Source organism: Cuculus canorus, chromosome 4, assembly GCF_017976375.1.
Source record: "Cuculus canorus isolate bCucCan1 chromosome 4, bCucCan1.pri, whole genome shotgun sequence".
Classification (NCBI taxonomy): Eukaryota; Metazoa; Chordata; class Aves; order Cuculiformes; family Cuculidae; genus Cuculus; species Cuculus canorus.
Genome location: NC_071404.1, coordinates 58,591,496 through 58,611,699, shown reverse-complemented (window position 1 = coordinate 58,611,699; position 20,204 = coordinate 58,591,496). Strand labels below are relative to the sequence as shown.

At 41.1% G+C, this 20,204-nt stretch overlaps 1 long non-coding RNA gene across 9 annotated transcripts in view; it reads left to right on the top strand.

Annotated features, from left to right (window-relative positions):
• The first annotated feature begins 5,844 nt into the window (after positions 1-5,844).
• The window catches only part of LOC128852081 (uncharacterized), a 67,335-nt gene continuing 52,975 nt past the window's right edge, over positions 5,845-20,204 (top strand). For 8 of the 9 annotated variants that reach the window (XR_008449710.1, XR_008449712.1, XR_008449713.1 and 5 more), the window contains exon 1: positions 5,845-5,970. This is a non-coding gene — a long non-coding RNA (uncharacterized LOC128852081). Of the gene's footprint in view, positions 5,971-7,472; positions 7,672-20,204 lie in introns of all 9 variants that reach the window. The other variant, XR_008449707.1, reaches the window with a different exon arrangement.

Here is a 20,204-nt window from a genome sequence, read left to right as displayed (position 1 = left end):
ACAATACCCAGACTCAGCAAAACATTCAAGAAATGAGTGCACTACAGTACTTCTGTAAAGACAGCCCAGATTACCACTGGCTTTTTCTAAACAGATTGCAAAACAATGACTAATTCTGATCTACTACAGGAATAGCAGACTCTGTTCCATTCCATATCTTCTTCCTGTGCCATATACATGTGGAAGTTTTCAATAAAATCATTGGGAAAAAATACAATATATTAGAATATTTCCCTATATAGTTTCATGGATAGTGGCTTAGCAACTTCATCCACCAGTTCCCTCAGGACCTGTGGATGCATCTCATTAGGTCCCATGGACCTGTGCACCTTCAGGTTCTTTAGATGGTCTTGCATCTGTTCCTCTCCTACTGTGGATGGTTCTTTGATCTCCCAGCCCCTGTCTTTGCCTTCTGTGCCTTTGACAGTATGGCTTGACTTCATCTTTCTGATGAAGACTGAAGCAGAGAAGTCATTGAGTACCTCAGTCTTCTCCATATGCTGCATAACAAGGTGTCCCGTTTCCTCTGGAAAGGGTTCACACTCTCCCTAGTTTTTCTTTCACAACCCCCATACTCATAGAAGTTGTCCTGGACATCCCAGGCCAGATTTAATTCTATCAAGACTTTGTCTTTCCTTGCCTGATCCCTGGCTGCTGGGACAATTTCTCTGTGTTTCTCCCAGGCTACCTGCCCTTGTTTCCACCCTCTTTAAGCTTCTTTTTTTAAGTTTGCCCAGGAGATCTTTGTTCATGAATGAAGGCCTCCTGGGGATTTTGCCTAACTTCCTCTTTGGGATGCATTGTTCCTGAGCTTTGAGGACGTGATCCTTGAATATTAACCAGCTTTCTTGGGCCCCTCTTTCCAGGGCTTTATTCCATGGTACTCCACAAAGCAGATCCCTGAAGAGGCCAAAGTCTTGTCTCCTGAATTCCAGGGTAGTGAGTTTGCTGCACAACCTCCTTACTCCCCTAAGGATCTTGAATGCCACTATTTCAAGTTCACTGTACCCAAAGTTTCCTCAGAGCTTCACATTCCCCACCAGCCCTTCATTGTTGCTGAGAACAAGGTCCAGCATAGCACCTCTCCTCATTTGCTCTTCTATCACTCGGAGAAGGAAGTTATCATCAACACACTTCAGGAACCTCCTGGGTCACTTGTGCCCTGCTGTGTTATCCCTCTGACAGATTATCAGGGTGGTTGAAGTCCCCCATGAGGATCAGGGCTTGTGAACGTGAGGCCGCACCTATCTGTCTATAGAGGGTCTCATCTGCTCACTCTGGTCCAGTGGTCTGTAGTAGACCTCCACTATATTGTCACCTGTCACTGCCCTCTCTTTAATACTGACCTGTAAGCTCTAGGTCATCTCCTCATCCATCCCCAGGTGGAGCTCCAGCACTCTAGCTGGTCATTGACATAGAGGGCAATATCCACTCCTCATTTTCCCAGTCTGTTCCTCCTAAAGAGCCTGTATCCTCTCCTTCCAACTCTAGGGCTGCTCTCTAGGGATGCTCTTTGTGGGAGGGAACTATGTATACTGTATAGTGCAGAACTTCTCTCTCTAATTAAGTGCATTGTCCTCAGTAATTTCCCAATTGCATCAGTTGAATAGCTGACAGAAGGAATTAGCTTCCTGCTTTTGTGACTCTCAGAGCTCAGCTTCTCTCCCAGCCCAAGGGAGATGTTGCTATTTCTGTTGTGCAAGGCACAGTGCTGAGTTTTGCTACTAAGCATATATGCAGTTGCACAGTCCAGAGTGTTCAAAGGTAATTTTTTGCCATGCAGCTTCTCAGAAAAAAAAAACACTAACAGTCTGCAGATGTGAAACGTGACAGATGGACATACTATGAAAAGCAGTGATTTCTCACAACAGAGAACGAGCGCACACAGTAAAAGACATTTAAAACCTAGGTTTTATGTGGCCTGAGCATAGAGGTTATTTTCCTCAAGAAAGGAAACAATCATGGCTGGGGTATTGCAAAATAGTGCGAGCTGAACACAAATGCCAGGAAATAGTTTTCGACAGAACTGACACAGCTGAACTACTGTTTAGCAAACAGGTCAGTAGCTGGGGCTATCCCAGAGGGCTGCAGATGTCAGCGTGGTCAAGTGGTTTCTGTGTGAGATGAAGTGAATTACATCCTGCCCATTCTCTCAGAACAACATAAGGGACAGTGGCATGGCTGTTTCTAGGAAGCCAACTGTAGTTTGCATCTCATCCTTCCACATCGAAATTGAACACCCGCTGCATTGCATAAGCTATATACATCTATCCCACGAAGGAACAGTGGGATGCATGTCTGAGAACTACTTTTGTACAGGGTAATGAAATAAAACCTGTCTTCTCCCACACACTGGAAACAACACTAGTAATAAACAGCCCTTCATTCTCACCAAAGGTCAGACAGGGGATCAGATGTTTGGTATTGCATAATTTGTATCAGACATTTTGTACAGACAATACTTGCTAATTAGACAATTCATTTCTAGGTCTTCTAAGATGGCCAAAGTTAACAATAACTACTTTAGGAAATTCTGTTCTTTACCTTCAAATACAGCAGACTGAACATAGTCATCTTCTTAGGGCAAACTATCAGAAAGCTCTTTCCAGTGCAATGATCCTCAAGACCAGAAATGGCCATCTTATCATTTAAAGCTCTTCTGGAGTTGCTCTAAGCAATACCATATATATGGGATCTTAATATATGCAGTTCCAGTGGAGAAAACCAGTAGGGCCCAGACAGATATGATCTGTACTTTCCTTCCATATGGGCTGCATATGTTTTTCTGCATCATTATTAGATTGTAGTAATATTACAGTGGGTGTTAATATTTGTCCCATCAATGATTTCAAAGGTTAATTCTACTCTCAGCTGCTGAACAGTTGGCCCTGATCAATGTCAAATGAAGGCACGCCACAGCCATCCAGAAATTCACACTGTTATTAACCCTTGACATTAAGATCTCACATCCCTACACAAAACTCATTTTTCTCCAATTGAAAAAAGTGCAAGACCTTTGAATGTCTGTTTAATCCAAGGATAATCCACAGGGAAGATGCGATTTGAATTCAGGCCCTTTGAGTAGCAAAAAGGAGGCTGTATGTAGAGGGATTCAGCTGAGTTCCCAGTATACATGAAAACATGAATGATATAAGAGGATAAGAGCCAAGTCTTTCCAACACATGAAAAAGCTGAAATTGTATTAGTTTGCCTAGCAATTTACAGGAAGAGAAAGATGCAAGTAAGGCTGAAAAGACACCCCTAAACCTGAGTTGAGCTCTCGTCAGAAGTTCTGACAAGACAGACTATTGCACCACAAATTATTTTGGACTTCAAATGCTGTAGTTTGAAACTAGCTAATTTTTGAACTAATGAAATACAGGTGAAATGAAGTATATTTTCTGTTAGAGAAGTCTTCCTTCTTAAGGGGAATCTTTCCTTCATTCTCCATCACTTACTTAACGTTTTTTTAATTCTGCTGCTTACAGTAACAAGTGCTGTTATGGCTACAAGACTGATTTTTCTCCAAAATCATCCCGTATTTTAAATCAGAACTGCAGAGATTTTAAGCATGGACCTTTCAAGATTTGAGTTTTTTGAGAGTTTCTGGAAAAATCTGCTACTCTTGAATTAAAATGGTTATGTTACAGTGTCTGCTTTCATTAAAGAAAAAGTTAGACTTCTTGTCTTTGACACTCCATGCATGGTGTTTTTAATGTCTGTGTTACCAGGGCAGTGGTAACAGACCTCTAGTTGTTCTTAGCAGAGAACAACTAGAGCCCTGATTCTCGAAAGACACTTCATTTTACATGTTTTGATCAACTCCAATGGGAATATGAAGATGAGTATTTTCAACCACACACAGAATTCTTGCTACCACCAGCAATCAAATGTACTGCAGAGACTTGTCCACACCCCAGCTTGCTTCCCCTTCCTGTCTGAATTTTAATACCTTTATGCTTTTCTCTTTCCCTCTACCATCAGTCCACACACATACACAGACATGGATATACAGTCCTTTCCTCAACATCTTTACCTCTGCAACCCTATAACTTATCCAAGAGTCAATAATGACTCTGAATTGCAAGCTTTTGAGGATAGGATTGGGTTTTTTATACTGAACCTCAGCTTTTGTCAATAACCAGCTTCTGACTCCGGTAATCCCTCTGAAAGCCTCAAAGAGCTGCACATGTGGCAAAACCACAGTGATCCCAGAACACCTTTTGACATATGTACCCTGCCTTGAATGCCAGTGCTGCCTTCTGCCCCAGTGTCTAAGTGTTAGGGAAGGACAAATACTGATGCAAAAGTACACTCTTTGCTTTCATTTCTGGAGTGATTTTACCTCAAGACCTTATCTAATTGGGATGCTGTCACTTCAAAAAGAAGAGACATGAGAGGGCATTATCAACAGTCTCCTGCGATACTCATTTTAATTAAGCTGCATTGAGTCAACTGCACTTTGAGCTTCTTACACCTTTGTTTGCTGGATATGAATCATCTTCATCATTTGTGCTTTCATTTTTTCACTGATGGAAAAGATAGCAGGAAAGGATTCCTTAGGATTGATTAACTAAGCTCTCACCCCATTGCCCTTGGTAAGTTTAAAGAGAACTGGAAGTTATAATCATCTTTATCACTGCACGTTGCACAGCCATACAGATTTCCATCTTTCGTTTTATCACATCATGACTTTGCACTTAAAGGAGCACATAGCTCTGCTAAAGCAACCATTCCTTATCTCTGTAACCAAGAGCTAACAAGAAAGTTCCAGACGGGTACAGTATTCTGCGAAGCCCCCTTCAGTGATCATGGCTTCATAAAAGTGTTTACTGTGGTCTGGAGAACATGACAATAGACATATGGGGATTGAAATCTGTGCTTCGTGTTATGCTGTTTGACACTGGGCCATTCAGGTTGGGTTATAATCACAGCAGGACCATGTCTGTTTTGAATGCCTATGAAGTTCACAGACTTGGCTTTGTCATTCAAGGAAAAGTTCATGGCAAACGTAGGAGCCTGGAAAAGGCCAAAAGGGTGTATGGTGGGAAAGCATAGTGTTTCAGAGCAAACTGGAAAAGAGTTGCTGCAGGGGTCTCAGAAATCACCCTTCTTTTGGGCTTAGGCACAAACCCAAGGACAAGAACCAATTTAGTTCGAACATTGCATACACATCTCAGATGAGGGACGAATACAGGAGTCTGCTTAAAACATTTTTAACAAGTAAAACTCTTTTAATTAAGGAAATGCAGTCCAAATTTCAGAAACTAAAGTGCCTACTGTGTCCCATTGGCCAGTAGTAAAATTCTTGACTTAAACCAGCCTGAGAAGGAGAGCTAGCTGGCAGGGCTGAGGATGCTAATAGACTCAGGTCTGACTCCTCTTGCCCTTAATGCGAACAGTGTTGTTAAGGTTTGGTTTCAGCTTTCTTCTCTGCTGAGCCTGTTTTGCTTACCAGGTTCCCTTGCTTGTCCTGGGACTGGATTCACCCTTGCATGTTTGTTTGATGGTCCCTGGGCTGTTGCTGGGACTTACTGCTACCAACTCTGCTCTGCTTGTGCTGTTTTGCAGTGTGCCCCACACTGGTGAAGTTGCTGCCCTGCCTGTGGCACGATAACCTGTGTCTTCTTGTTTGTCCTCAATAGAGCAGTCCTGTTCTTCCAGCAACCTGCTGCTGGCCTTCTACTGCCGAGTTAAGTGCCTTGTGTGCTAGTCAGATTGGCTGAGCACCCTTTGTTCTAGTCTTGGTAAGTTAATGTTCCCTGCAGGGCCATGTGTGGTGTGAGAGCCCAGAAAAGGCATCTGGGGAATGCTTGGGGCAGGGCAACACACAGGCACAGGATTCTCAGTTTGTTACCGGCAGGTAGACTTGGATTGCTTTGCGAGAGCTCCTAGTCCGGGCTTGGGGAGCTGCGTGCCCCTGGACTGCAAGGTCGCATAGCAGGGGCTTTAAGAGAAGTCTTGAGACAGGTATGTTTTATGAAGAACAGGTAACTTTGATTGAGGGTCGTGTGCAGTTTATGAGCTGCTGCTTCTCTAAAGAAGGCAACTGATGCAAAAAGGGGATTTTTTGAAAGGTTTAGGGAGTTCTGCTTTTGTTGGGCTTGCTTTAGTGACACTAATGAGATGGCCTGATAGATCTGATGGAGCATTGAATCCATCTCCCGGTTACCAAAAGAACCTCTGAGTCTGAGTAAGACTTTATTGCCACTACGAAGGTCTGTAAGCCTCCTTCTAAGAAGTAAAGTAGAACAGAAAGGAATTATAAAGAACAAACATGGGAACAGTGGTTTTTTCCCAGAGTTTAAAGGTGAAGTTGTACAAATATCAGAAACAAATTAAGCTGGCCGTGTGATATTTAACTATCTTGGATCCTAGCAGAAAAATTGATTTCTGTTGCACTGAATTAAATTACATTTTCATACTGATTGACACAAGCAGAATTTTCTTCTACTTGTCTTGCAAAAGTAACCATTATCTGATTTAAGTTCTTTAAACCAGGCTACTGAACTTTTACAGTGATGCTATTTTAGCACTGTATTGATGAACAAACACTTTGTCTGAGGGTAACCTTGGTCTGAACGATCTTACATGCATATTACATCACTTTTTCAACTAATTGCAGTTTTCAAAAGGGCACTATTTTTCCTGAGCAAAACAGTACTTTTAACTTGTACAAATATCATGATCTGTTACCTGCTTCCAGAACTTTTTGTGTGAGGGAGTGAATGCAAGTAACAAAAGCTTGCTTCCTTCCTTAACTACAATCAGCTTTTAAAACAAAGATGCTGCCTGGAAACCAAGTACAAACACTTGTTTGAGTTGCATGGCTCCTTGCATCTCCTCCAGCTGACACCAAACAGCTAAATTCAGGAAGACAAGCTTTATTCTTCTAGCTTGATTCATGTCAGCTAGAAGGTGTCTGTTGAGCTGCAGGGGCATAAAGGTCAGCAGCGGGGCATGTGTATGGTGTATGTGGGGGACAACACCTGCTTTAGGCCGCTGACTGGCCTGACTCCTCTGGAGTCTTTCCCTCCACGACCTCTTCCCCTGTAGGCTGGCACAAGTATGAATTAGACTGGATTAGCATGAACTTGGATCCTTGTTTCTGATCTCTCATTGTAAGGATAGCTGAGGTTTTCAACCTCTGAAAACCAACTCCACCAACAGTCCATATCCTTCCTGCAACAGAAAGGCAGAGGACGCTTTCCCCTGCAGATGAAGTTGCCAGTGTCGGGGAAAGAAAAAGAGCATGTAGTATGCTGCTCTTGGGTCAATCAGGAAGATGGTCCTAACTAAGTGGAAAAGCACTAAAACATTTTTGGGTGATACTATAACAGCCTTCCTACTGTGAGAGAGTTTATCACTTTTTTTGCCTGAGAGGGAAAAAAATATAGGAAGATTAATCTGAAAATGTTATCTTGCTATATTGATGTACTTTGTAATGGATGATCTTCTCTTGATCTTGTAAGACAATTTTGACAATCTCCTTGATGCCTATGGAAAGCAGGCCCACCTGGAAATGCACATGGAGCCCCCCAAGGTCTCTAGTCGGAATTATTTTCTGCATGCCTGACTCCTTCCCCTCATTCAAGCTTCTTATGGATTCCTGGTGATCTCTGTAATGGAAATTGCATGTGGCATGTCTTTCACACTCATGGGCTTATCAAGGTAAAGCTGACAAGTTCTCTTTTCTCAGCCTCTGACTCTGCATGACAACCTGTAGTAAGTCTCGGCCGCTTTCAGACATATGACAAATTCTGTTTCGCACAAGACCAGAGATGCTTTGTTACACTGATAAAGTGCCCATCACAGAATGCTGGGGTTAAAAGTGCTGCTCAAAGTACACCAAAAGTAATGGGGAACTGGCACAAAAAATGACAATGGAAGGGAAAAATGAAACTTCAGGCCAGACCCAGGCACTGTGAAGAGCTTGGTCTCCTTATGGGGAGAACAGCACAAATTCAACTCAGTGGCCAAGCTTTGGGTGGTAGACAAAGGTGAATGCACCCAGTTTTCTTGGATCACAGGCATGTCTGTGTCTATATGCTTTCCAAAGTTTTAGATAGTTTTCTCCAAGCATTGTCAACAATTTGGATCAGAAGTCTGTGCCCAGATACTTCATACAAGGACTGCATTATAATGAATAAGAATTGCATGACCCAAGGGAGAAAGTGAGTGGTCAAGTCTTCATCCCTTCTTTTACACTGAGCAGCAGAGATGCATGCATCCATCCAGTTCTGCGCTTCATGGAAGGCTTGATGCACATGAGTAGGAAGGCAATACTAATATCCCCTGACAAAAATATTATTATGATAAAAACTCCTGACTTGCCGCTAGGAGCATCCTCTCCGCGAGGGGTAAGGACCCTTAACCAAGGTATGCCATGAGGAAGTGGAGAGGAGAAATTAGATTTTTGCCCAGCATCAGCTGGAGTCCACATCCCCTGGAGACTGACGTGAACAAATTCTGTGTACAGCGTGTTGAGTAAACTCTTCAGAAATCCGTATTATTCTGTCATACCACTGCTGTCTATCCTACCAACTCACGTGGTGCTATTTTCCTTTAAGGTGTTTGCATTGTACCAGTCACCTCAAACTTTGAATGCAAACCCACATGCTGTCTTTCATACTATACAGGCAGGGGAATACTCTGGGCTGTAGAAAGCTATTTCAGTGACAATGGAAAATATATGAAATTCATGTCCCCCTTATTTGTTTGTGTGATCTTCATTTAAAGGTACTAAAGTGTGAGCAGCACTTTGAGACAGCATTCCTTGAAAGAGTTACATTACATAAAGGTTGGCTAAAACCCTTTCTGCTTCTTTAGGTTAGTGTTTCCAAACACTGCAGAAAGAGGCTGAAAGGCTTCACCCATTTACAGGATGTTCCCTTCCATAAATCTTGTCCATCTTATCCCATCTTTATACCAAATAATGTTCATTAAGGCAGAGTTCCCTTTCTTTTATGAAGGTTGAAGTAAATGCTTTCTTAAATATAATTTTTGGAAAAAAAGTCTCCTTGATTGACTGAGTATTATGACAAAGACTTCTTGTTTGCTTCATTCTTTCATTTTGGTAAAGATATTTCCTTTGTTACTGAAAATTACTCCAGTTCTCCTTCACACAGGAATATATAGAGACAAAAAGTTATCCTTTAAGACTAAAGTCTCTAAGACCCGTTAACAAATGCGAGTTGTTTGCAGGTGGTGTTGACAAAAATTGCAAGTACCAGGCTAAGTAGAAAGAGTAGAAATAAATGAGGTAGAAAGGATATACTAATAATACCAAAACAGCATTCAAAGAACGAGAGGTTGTGGCTGAGGTAGATGGATAATGGCAGAAGTACAAGCTGCTGGTGAAAAACCTGAAAAGAAAATACGGCTACAGCGATAATGCCCCCTATTAAAGTAGATCCAACTTGCAGTCTGTTGCTTTTATTCCCATGCCAATATTACATGCTGAGCAGATGTGGCCACTAACTTTTCAGATAGGGGCCTTAAGAAGAATGGTCACAGAGCAAAGCAAGCAGTCTTTCTGCTGCCTTATACTATCCTCCAGCCCATCAGGGCTTGCTCTTATTCTGCTCAGGCAGTCTCAGAAGTAATACTCAAGGACTAAATTCACACTTAATTTAATTGAGAAAGGCTGTAGGGCTTCACTGCTATCATTGTTTAGCAGTTATTTTTCCTGAAGCTGCAATTATCACTCTAATGCAATTCAGTGTGTAATTGAGGAAGTTGGGACGTTATATGCTTCAAAATCTCTCAGGTGTTACCTACCCACGACACTTTTTTTGAAGCTCCTACTCCGCTCTTCCATTGTTCAAGGCAGAATAAAAAGAATGAGCTTTCCCTGTTCTAAACCTCTAGCCCATCTTTTATCAGTGCATTTGAAAGAGTAGAGAGAGAGTACTGAGGGAGGGAAACAAATGCAAAAAAAATTAAACAAAGGTAACTACAAAACAAAGGCAAGAAGTCTACACTCACTAATTTAGCCCTCAGGGGAGATGATGAGTGTCAAAAATAAGGGATCAGGCAATTAAAGTCATGGGCAGGAAAGGCCGATAGCAATTGCATTGGGGATCAGGTAAACAGAAGCTGCTCCTATGACAGTCAGCAATGCCTTGAAGACTTTACTTCAGTTCCTGAAATATTTTAACTTCAGATCCTGGTCAGATATGTTTGCCATTTTCTGCATATAAAGAGCTAATAAATGTTTTAATACATTCTTCACAAAGTCATGAAATCCAGCAGATCAGCAAGTTGTTTCTGCTTGTGGCCTGTAACCATCTGCAGCATTTACTGATGTATTTATAACCATCTAGAGATAAGTGGCATGTGTGATAACACTTCATACTCATTTATTAACCTCATATAGCCCCCTGGAAAACGTTCCTTTCATATAAAGTTGGGTCATGATTTCATTACTCAGAGGACATAAATTTCAAAACAGAAGGTATTTAGTTTCAGCAGCAACTCATTGCTGCTTTTGAAGCAAAAGGACAAAAAGAAAAAACCCTGAACCACACATGAATACATCATGAGCAAAACTGCTACAAACCTTCTGAGAGAGAAAGAAGAAAATACTGGGCAAGGAAAATTTGCCATCCTTGGAAGAAAAGGCTCAGTAATGCAAAGGCAAACTCCTTATCAAAGTTGCTGAAAGAATGAAAATGTAATTAATTACCAGGCAATATCGGGGATTAAAATTGCAAAATACAGGGCTTTCTTGATGTAATTATTTTGTATGCCCTGCTTATTCCTACTCAATACTACAGTGTTAGATTCCTTTAATCAATTAAACAGGTACATTCATGATGAAAAACAAATTAAGTGGAACAACTCTGGACAGGATTTGCTTGCTGATTTGTTCTGCCTTCAGCCTGCGGTGTGCTGATGCAAGTGTGCCATCAAGTGGTGCAGCAAGAAAGAACTTGGCTGAGAACTGATCCTCTAGCTTCAGCCTATTAAATACGGGCTTAAGGCTAATGTATCCTGAAATGCCACCCTTTTATTCGTAAATAACAAGTGACAAACACTGATATGCCACCACAACGCAAGGTGGGAAAGGGCTCTGTGTCTGGGCTTACTGGGCACGTAACTACGAGGCAACTGTCTGTTAATTCAACAAGCTCTGAGGCTCTTATAACAGGCTGATATAAACCCCCAACCTTTTTGAAGTCTGCCAAAGGCCCTAACTATCACACAGCGTGGGATATGTCCCACGTTACAGAACAGATCAGCTCTTGAATGATTCAACTGATGGAACCGAGGAACTGATGAGCAGCATGATCTGGTCAGACAGATGATGCTGATTTCAATGCAGCTCAATTGAGCCCGATTTCCTTCCCCAGAAGGGAAAATGCCACTGTCATCTGGGACCTGCTGGTAGTGCCTGGTATGTGCTCACCTATGTGGGGACTTCAGGAGATCTGCTATTCTCCTCTTTGCATTGCTTGCAGTCATGCTGGAGCTGATGAGTTCAGCCCATAAACGTCTGATTCAGGTCAGCAGTGTGAAGGGATTAATTTAGGAACATGAAGAAACCTTGCTGGGGATTTCTGAGGGACCTACACCCCTTCCATCACCAAACTACTTCAGTAGTTCAAACCTGAATAACCCTATGTTATTATGAGGAAAGGTTTTACTGCCTTCTTTTCTATATCCATGTTACTTGAGCCCATACAAGGGAAATGTTATACTTCAAGAGCCGCTAAGGCACCCACACTCAGTAAAATCACTAGAAGTTAACTGCCCCTAAATGTCTTTACAAATGTAGTATTAGGCAATATGCCTCAGGGTGTACAAGTGCGCACATTGTACAAACCCACTGTTTCCTTAGCCTTAGATTTAGTGGATGATAAGACCAAGAGCACCATAAAGCAGAACTGCTACCTTTAAGACTGGCCTGGCATATATTTGCTTTTACCTCATATATATATCTATTTATAAAAAACTTACAAGTTGCATTTTCCATTCTGGTGGAACTGAGCAGCAGATATTACTCTATGGAGAACTACTTCTGGCACTTGCACTTGTTCCATATTTTCTGCATTTGCTTGATGCAACTGAGAATGATGTAGCACAATTTCTCTTGGTTTCCTTTTTTCTACTTCTTAATTAGAACTTTCCAGTATTTGCTGAATGAAACAGGAAAAAATGATAAAGATCAAGGGTTTAGCTTTTTAATGCGGTCCTGTACCATGATTCTTAAAAATATTTAAGACAAAGTTACCTTCCAAAAACAGGCTGCATTTCTCTTATGGTAACCTTGAGCTTCACTGTCAAACAAATTTTTCCATGGATACTGCTGGACACCAAACACATCTCAACACTGTCTGCTTCCTTTGATGAAAAAACTGTAATGCAATTGTGGCAATTGTGTTAGAGTGCAACTCTCTAAGACAAATAGTGTGTGGTTAGCGGGTAATCACAGCTGTGTTGAAGGAGACATTTCAAATAACAGAACAGTAAAATGTCAAGGAAAAAGAGCAGTAACTGAAAGATTGTTTACAGAGAGCATCAGTAATTTGTGGTTAGCAACACAGAGATGTTTGAATCAGGACCACAATTGTTTATTTCCCAAAAGCAAAATTGTTTATTTCCTAAAACAAAACAAATCTTTCCAAAGCAGTTTGGTTTTACTGTCAAAAGAACTAGGGAACATCCAGCTTTCCCCTTTTTCACTATTTGTGAAGACTTACTTTCAATACAGTTATCCATGGTCAGCCAAGATGGGATATCTGTCTGTATTTGTGTACCCATACACAGCCACCCCTTCCAAGCAAAAAAGTCACAGGACCATAAAGGGGGCCCTCATTTACTCCTTTGGGGGTGTATCTGTAATACTGGAACGCTGAAATATCCAGGTGTTTTATTTCCTTTATTAGCAGTATTTACATGGAGCTGAAGACAGAGGAAAGTCTTAGTTTCAGCTGGGATAGAGTTAATTTTCTTCCCAGTAGTCGCTGCAATTTGGATTCAGTATGAGAATATTGTTGATAAAATATTATTTTAGTTGTTGCCAGGTAATGTTTATGCTTGGCTGGGATAAAGTTAAATTTCTTCCCAGTAGCTGCTATTTTTCAGATTTAGTATGAGAAGAGTGTTAATAATACACCGATGATTTTAGCTCTTGTTAAGAAATCAAGGATTTTTCAGTTTCCCGTGTTTTGCAAGTGTACAGAGGCAGAGCCAGGGCAGCTAACCCAAACTGGTCAACAGAATGTTCCATAACAAAGCGTCATGCTTAGTATAAAAATGGGAAATTGGCCAGGGAGCAGGTAGGTGATGCAGGATCTGTGTTTGGTGTTCTGAGTTCTGCTATCACTGCACTCACTGCTATCACTGCTTGGGATGGGCTAGTGGTGAGTGGTTGTATTTTAATATATTCTTTTATATTTTAACATTTTCTTTTTCAGGCTCATTAGAAATAAAAGGAAAGACTAATTCATAGAAAGCTACTTCCCAATGATATATTATTATACTGAGAAGCTTTCAAACATTTTGGTTTAAGTATGTACACCATCCTCAGTGAAAGTGATCCCAATGTTCAGTGAGACCAATGGTCTCTATGTACTTGGTTGAGCTACCACGGTCAGAGCTTACAGGATCAAAGCTAATGATGTCAGAAATCTCAATGGCAGAGATGTGGTATCTCACAGCAGTAGAATGAAAATTGCCCATCTATTTTCACTGTCTTAAAAATGATAAAGTTGACATAGATGATGTTTTAATTTAATTTACCTTTTCCTTCCATCGGTTTTCAGTCTTCTTATTGCAACTTGTAGGTCTTCTTCAATTTTGAAAATTGATTTTCTTGTAATTAATGGCACAATTAACTGTAACAGTAATTAGTTATCAAATATGCTAATTATTCAAATATCTACAAATCTAAAATATATCCACACTCAATGAATTTAATAACAAAGCATTGCTGTGGATATTACAGAACCGTTCTACACATGCATCAAATATTTGGAAGGCAAATATTAGGATTGTATTTCCTTTCACAGACCTCGTAGGTTTTTGAAATGTCTTGTAGCTAAAACTTACTGCATTGACTGAAAACTGAATAGCTCTTGAAGATGTTTTAGAAAAAAGTGGAAATGGTTTTGAAATTTGCGTTATACTATGGTCCCTTAATGTTAGTATCAGTATTCATGGTAAGGAAGTCATAGGGAACATCACAGCCAGCTTCGCAAACTATGTCTGGCAGGGTTGTTCAGTGTAGTAAGTTTTCAATGCTGCTTTATAACTGTAACCCTAATTCTGAATATCTCCATTCTCCAACCTTTTTTCTCCCTTTGAAGTACAGCAGTAGTTCAGTTACCAGCATGTGCTTATAGTCTTAACACAGTACAGGAGAGGGAACTGGGTGTGTGAATCACTGCCAGCAAAAAAGGAACAGGAGAAGTTATGCTGACCGTTGATTCCAATTCTGTGCCATCACAGACCAGCAGGCAATAGCTTATTAATGCTGAAAGGTCTGTAGAACATCCCTTTTACATACCTAAAACACTACTCACAAGCAATAAAACATCCTGTAACTTAAGATGGTGGTGGGTCCTGGACTTTTTTTGTAACAGTCAAGATGACAGGATACTGCAGAAAAGAGTCAACAGGCATTTAAAAGGTCTTGGAGACCTGCGGTAGACTAGCTGCTTTTTCTCTGTTAATAAGCAATAAGCACCTCCCCCAGCCCCCAGCAGTTTTCTAACTTCAGGAATTGGATAAGTCTTTTTGCAACATGTAAAGGCACACCCTAAAACATTCCTAAAATGGAATAGAGTTAAAATAAAAGCCGTGTCTTCTTATCAGACAGACTTATGAGATCAGCTATACCAAAGCAGCTGACAGTTCAACATAATATACCCTGTTCCCCATCAGCCACATTATTAAATCTTTCTTTCTGCTCTTCCTTTTGTGGACAAATTCCCCTTATAATGCACTATTTCTGCACTTGTTCTATCATTTGCATTCCTAAAGCACCTCTGAGACCCAGTCATGTTTTAGGCTCTTTGTCTTTTGCTGTGTGATTGGACTGATGCTTAGGCTGATGTAAAGCACCATGTCATTTTGGATTGAATTAAAGGCAGTAGCTAATGTTCTGAACGAGCAAGTACAAAAGGAGGAGCAATTTTACTTTTAATGACCTTGGCCTGGGTAGTTCTTGTTTCCATGATTCATTCTTTTGTCTTCCCTCTTCATTCATAATACATCTACTGATTCAGAGTACACTAATGTTTCATACAGAAACCCAAGGAATCATAAACGGCAGCTCTTTCCTCTTTGCCTCATTCAAGAGTCACTCCTCTGTCTATGATTAGTGACATCTTTTGAATTATGGTCAGTTCTGCACTTCTACCTTTTGTGCTGCTGTTTTTCACTCTATCATGAGCCACTCAGAGCAAGGTGAAGACACTGAACTGGAAAAAACTGTTCAGAGTTATATGGCAGTTTCTGTGATTGGCTACTTTTATTTTTATGACTGTTTGAGAGGCAAAGCTTTGGAAATACCTGACCTGCAGTTATTTGTGAGTAATGTTAAAATATCCATCATCCTGACTAGTTGGAAGGCCATTTTCTGTTTGGAAAATGGAGTTGTATCAACATCATCTTTAAGAACACAGTTTCTTCCTGACAGCTTAATGTCAAATTTGTTTCCCTTACACCCACCCTGTCAAAGGTACAGTTCTTCCTCCCATGGCCTCCTCTGAGTATTGCTCAAAGCTTTGTCTTACTAGTGAGAAGAAAAACACAAGTATAATGCATTCCCTAGGAGTAATGGATTTGCTGATAAAACCTTTTGATGAGGAACTGAAATTAAACTATTTAGCCACATTCTGTTGTCACTTCCACTTGTGAAATCTGGCGTTCTCCACCAAAGTTGCTCTGGATCTATTTTGGTATGTAAATGAAAATCTGAACTCTTACTGCTGTCCAGGAAGGCATTTTGTTAGTTCAGTCAGTTTCATCTCTTCTGCTAAGCCTACAATGTCTTACCTCAATCACACCAAGATAAGATGTAGTGGCAATTAGGACTCGGAATCTCCTGGTGAGTGAGAAGAAATTATACAGGAACAAGGTCTCTTGGATTTTTTTGATCGAGTTCCCAGTCTTCCTTTCACTTTACAGCCCACTGAGATACAAATGGCCTTCCAGTCTGCAGAAGACATCTGTGCTTTGCACAGCCGGGCACGGTTCCCCCGCTGGCAGCAGCGGGGCTAGCAGGGAAGCCTCTGCATGTAGCAGGGGAACAAATTCACTGAACCGGCTCAGACCAGTGACAGCCCTTGCTCAAAGTGACAATGGGGGCAGCAAGACTGTTTTTGGAGAAGCCCCAGCTCCCTTGGCTGGACCACGCCTGCCCACCATCCTCACCCTCTCCCTGCTGGCACTGCATTTCGGCTCCCTTGCCTGTTTTTCTCTGTGAAAGGCAAAAAACAGCCAGCGTGGATGCAGACTGTTTCTGATGTGGAGCTGGCAGAAGAAAACACAAATGCCTTCCTACAAGGAGCACTGAATCTCCATTCCTGTTTCAGATCTGACCACAGAAAAGTAACTAGTTTTTACAGGATTTATGAGTAAAAGATGCATAAGGTGGTGATGCAGTCTAATCAACAATTGTAAAAATGCTGCAGATGTTTATGGGAATGCCCCATAGGCTTGAAATTGTTTTGCAAATACTGTACTCTTAAAAAGGAATGGACACTATTAACATTTAAGTAACAAGACACTCAAAACTCCTTCCCCTGCGATGCTTGCTGCCTTCATCTCATCTGGCTTTTGCAAACTGTGCTTATTCTGGATTATAGCAGGAGGTTGGCTGATGTGACAACAAGAAAGCTGAAGGAAAAAATTTCAGCTTCTTTAAAAATTCAAATACTGCTTTTCTGTTTGGCTGGCAAGTGTTGATCATAATGAATAAAGGAATTAATTATCTTGAGGAAGGAAAATGGCATTTAGTCAGAGGATCTAAAATGCTGTAATGTACGTACCTGTCTTTGAGCGAGGGAAAGAAGCACTGAAGAGTTAAAAAGGATTATAGTAACCTGTAAAGTAGCACGTAGACAGGTCTTGCTGCACAGGGTGTCACGTGTGCCAAATAGCACCTTAATAGCACCTTAATGCATAAGAATGTTGTTTCCAAAACATTTTTTTTTTTGTGCATAGCAAGTGCTCATCAGCAATATATATTCAAGTTTGTGCTTTCAGTCTACTCAGCCATCCAAATACCTTAGAAGGGAAGAGGCTGTAGCTAGTGTGATTACCAGTCTAGCATTTGCACACCCATTTCAGGTTATTCACCCTGTAATCTTTCAGGGTCGGGGGTGGGTGATGGTAGTCGGTATGTGAAGGGAAGGCATAACCAATGCTTAAAGCACAGTTTCTCTGAAGAGCTGGTGTGCTTCCATTTTCCCTGTTCTAGGGGCAGTGCTGCTGCATGCATTACCAGCCTTCAGAGGTCATGCATCCTAGCTGTTCGAGAATTATTAGCTAAGGCATGAGAAAATGAAATTGGGGGCTTTGTTGATGATCAGTAGGTCTTGCTCTGCAGGTGAGATCCAGGTCATGATCCAGGCAGACATGGCCAGCACACATGGGCACACTTTGCAGGGTGACTGGTGTAAACAGCTGTTCTGCTGATGCTGATGTGAAACACACCTGCTTGAGCTAGTGACCTGCTGAAGAGTTCTGAGGCTGTGCTGTGAAGAGTTGAAGTTTGCATCTCATTTTGTGATGCCAGTCCTGGGGGAGAGGGTAAGAGACAAACCTCAGATTAGCACAGGGTCCTTATCCATGATGAAAAGATAGAGGTTGAAGTCTGAACTGCGGAATGCAGGAATGTAACCCAAAGGGGAGTCATGCAGGGGTCTGGAGGAACCACACTAGTGATGATTCAGAGTTTCCCCAAGAAATGTCTCTGGATGGGTGATTTGTCAGAGCAGGCTGGTTTTCCTCAACACTCAGTTTCACCCAGTCAGTTATGTGACATGGTAAATTGTACTTCTGGACCAAAAGTTGGAACTCAGCAGCTCTGGTGGGCCTGACTCACCCTTTGAACCTTTTACATGACCTCATTTTTCTGTGCCTCCAACTATCGCATAGCAATTGCAGTGACAGAGAATGACTTCATTTACTGCTGCTTGCAGACACAGAGAGAGCGGCAAACACACAGCACAACTACCAATCTGTTTTCTGCAAGTGAGAAGTACTTCTCACTGCACCAATAATACCCCAATGCTCTGGCAGTACAAGAGGTTTTTGAAAGAAGATGTGATAAGGCATCTGCTGCTGCCTCAAAGTTGCAGAAAGTGTTGCAGAAAGGCTACCTTCCTTGGGCTGCAGAGTTTTGGTCACTGTGAAAGGATCTTATTTTCTTAGGGACTTTTCCAGAAATTTGGGTCTTTCTGAGCTTATTGGACAGGAATTTTTGTTCTGTGCCACAGGACACCTCATATCTGCACCTGTGGAAGTGATATAAGTAAGTAACAGTAAAATTTAAGGTTGTACAGGAAAATACTGAATATCTTGATTAGATGTGAAAGTCTTGGCTTAAATGCTACCAAGAATCTTTAACTTCAGGGCAAAAATCTCCAGTCCTGCTCTAATGTTGTCCTTTCACAGCTTGTTAAGCTGTTTATGTTTATGCAGGTCCAGTTTTAAATTGCTAGAAAAACAGATTAATGGCATTCCAGCATGGCTTTTCCAAGGGGTAAGGGGATGTATATTTATCATTGTCTTAAAGGTATCAATCATCTCTGTGTGTAGCACAATGATACTCTGTTTTCTGTCCTCATTAAGCTCTTCAGCTCAACGAGAGTGTCTAGCCTGAGGTAATGGAAGAGCCAGCTGATGCCTGTTGGCTTAGGTGCAGTAGTTCCCAAATTAGTTTGCTTTCCATGCCAAGCTGCAAAGCACTTGTTATAAGTGGTCCTCAGAACCGTTTGAAAAATAAGGAAACATGACAAGTGGCAGCTGTTTGGCCTGAGAAATGTTTAGGGCTGTTAATGTTCTAGTATTTTAAAATATTCCAGAAGCGTGAATTTTGAAACTTCCAAAGCTCTTGAAGGTGCTGAAGTTGTTCTCAGCCATTTTCAGACTGACTTTAAGGAAAAGGGCCTGCTGCATGCTCAGGTCCATATCAGTCTAACTCCTAAAGGCAAAAAGAGATCATCAGTACTTCTACAATGATGCCTTCTGAGAACTGCTGCTGGACCACTTGCATAACTTTTGGCTTGAAGACCTCTTCTTCCACATGCTGGTGGACGAATGAAGTGTGGACATAAAGTTTCTGTACAGACTAAACTGTTGCTAATGGGTCATGACTTAGGTTTCTTGGTAATAAACATCACCAAACCCACATTCTGAACACTGGTTCTGCTTCTTTAGAGTACAAACATCCTCCAAATCCTGGTGGCATTGAAAACACTTACTGCCTATGTATAGGAAATGTAAATTGTATATAACAGCTGTTGAACTCTCACAGTAACTAAAGGACCTGCAGCTACTCAGCTTCTGAGTAAACGTGTGTAGACAGAACCTGAAGTATCTGTGCAAATTCCTGCCCTAGGACTGAACAGAAGGCAAGCCTCATCATGCCTCTATCTAGGTTCCACTTCTGTATTCACACAGAGCTTGACTCTGAAGATGGCTAAATCCACTCAGCTACTTAAAGAAACCTGCGTGCTTGCAATGTCGTTGGAAACCAAGCTATTTCCGGCAATGTCTAATAAGGGCCCACAGGTTTAAAAGTGTTTGGTGATAGTCTGATGCTACTCAGATATCGTCACTGATATAAAAGTTCTGCATATGTCAGAAATACTGTGATAATTATGTTTAAAGTAGAATAATTCCTGAAAGATGTGTATATAATGCAGATAGATGTGATAAATATTTTATTCAATTTGATTTATACATTAATCTAGCCTTTTTAAAAGAATTTTAATTCACCAGACTTTATTTTCAATAGTGACAAGACATTTATTCATATTTCTCTTGACTGACACGGAATTTCTCATGTCTGCCATAGGCTGTGAAGCACATTAGTAAGAGATGTGGCATTTGAATGCAGGCAATTGCATTAAAAGGTGTGTGGGGCAAGGAGTGACAGACAGCAGAGCTTGTCTGGGAATTTTTCATCTTTGAGACAAATCCCACTAATTTTGAGAGGAAACTGTACTTATTTTATCTTCAAGACT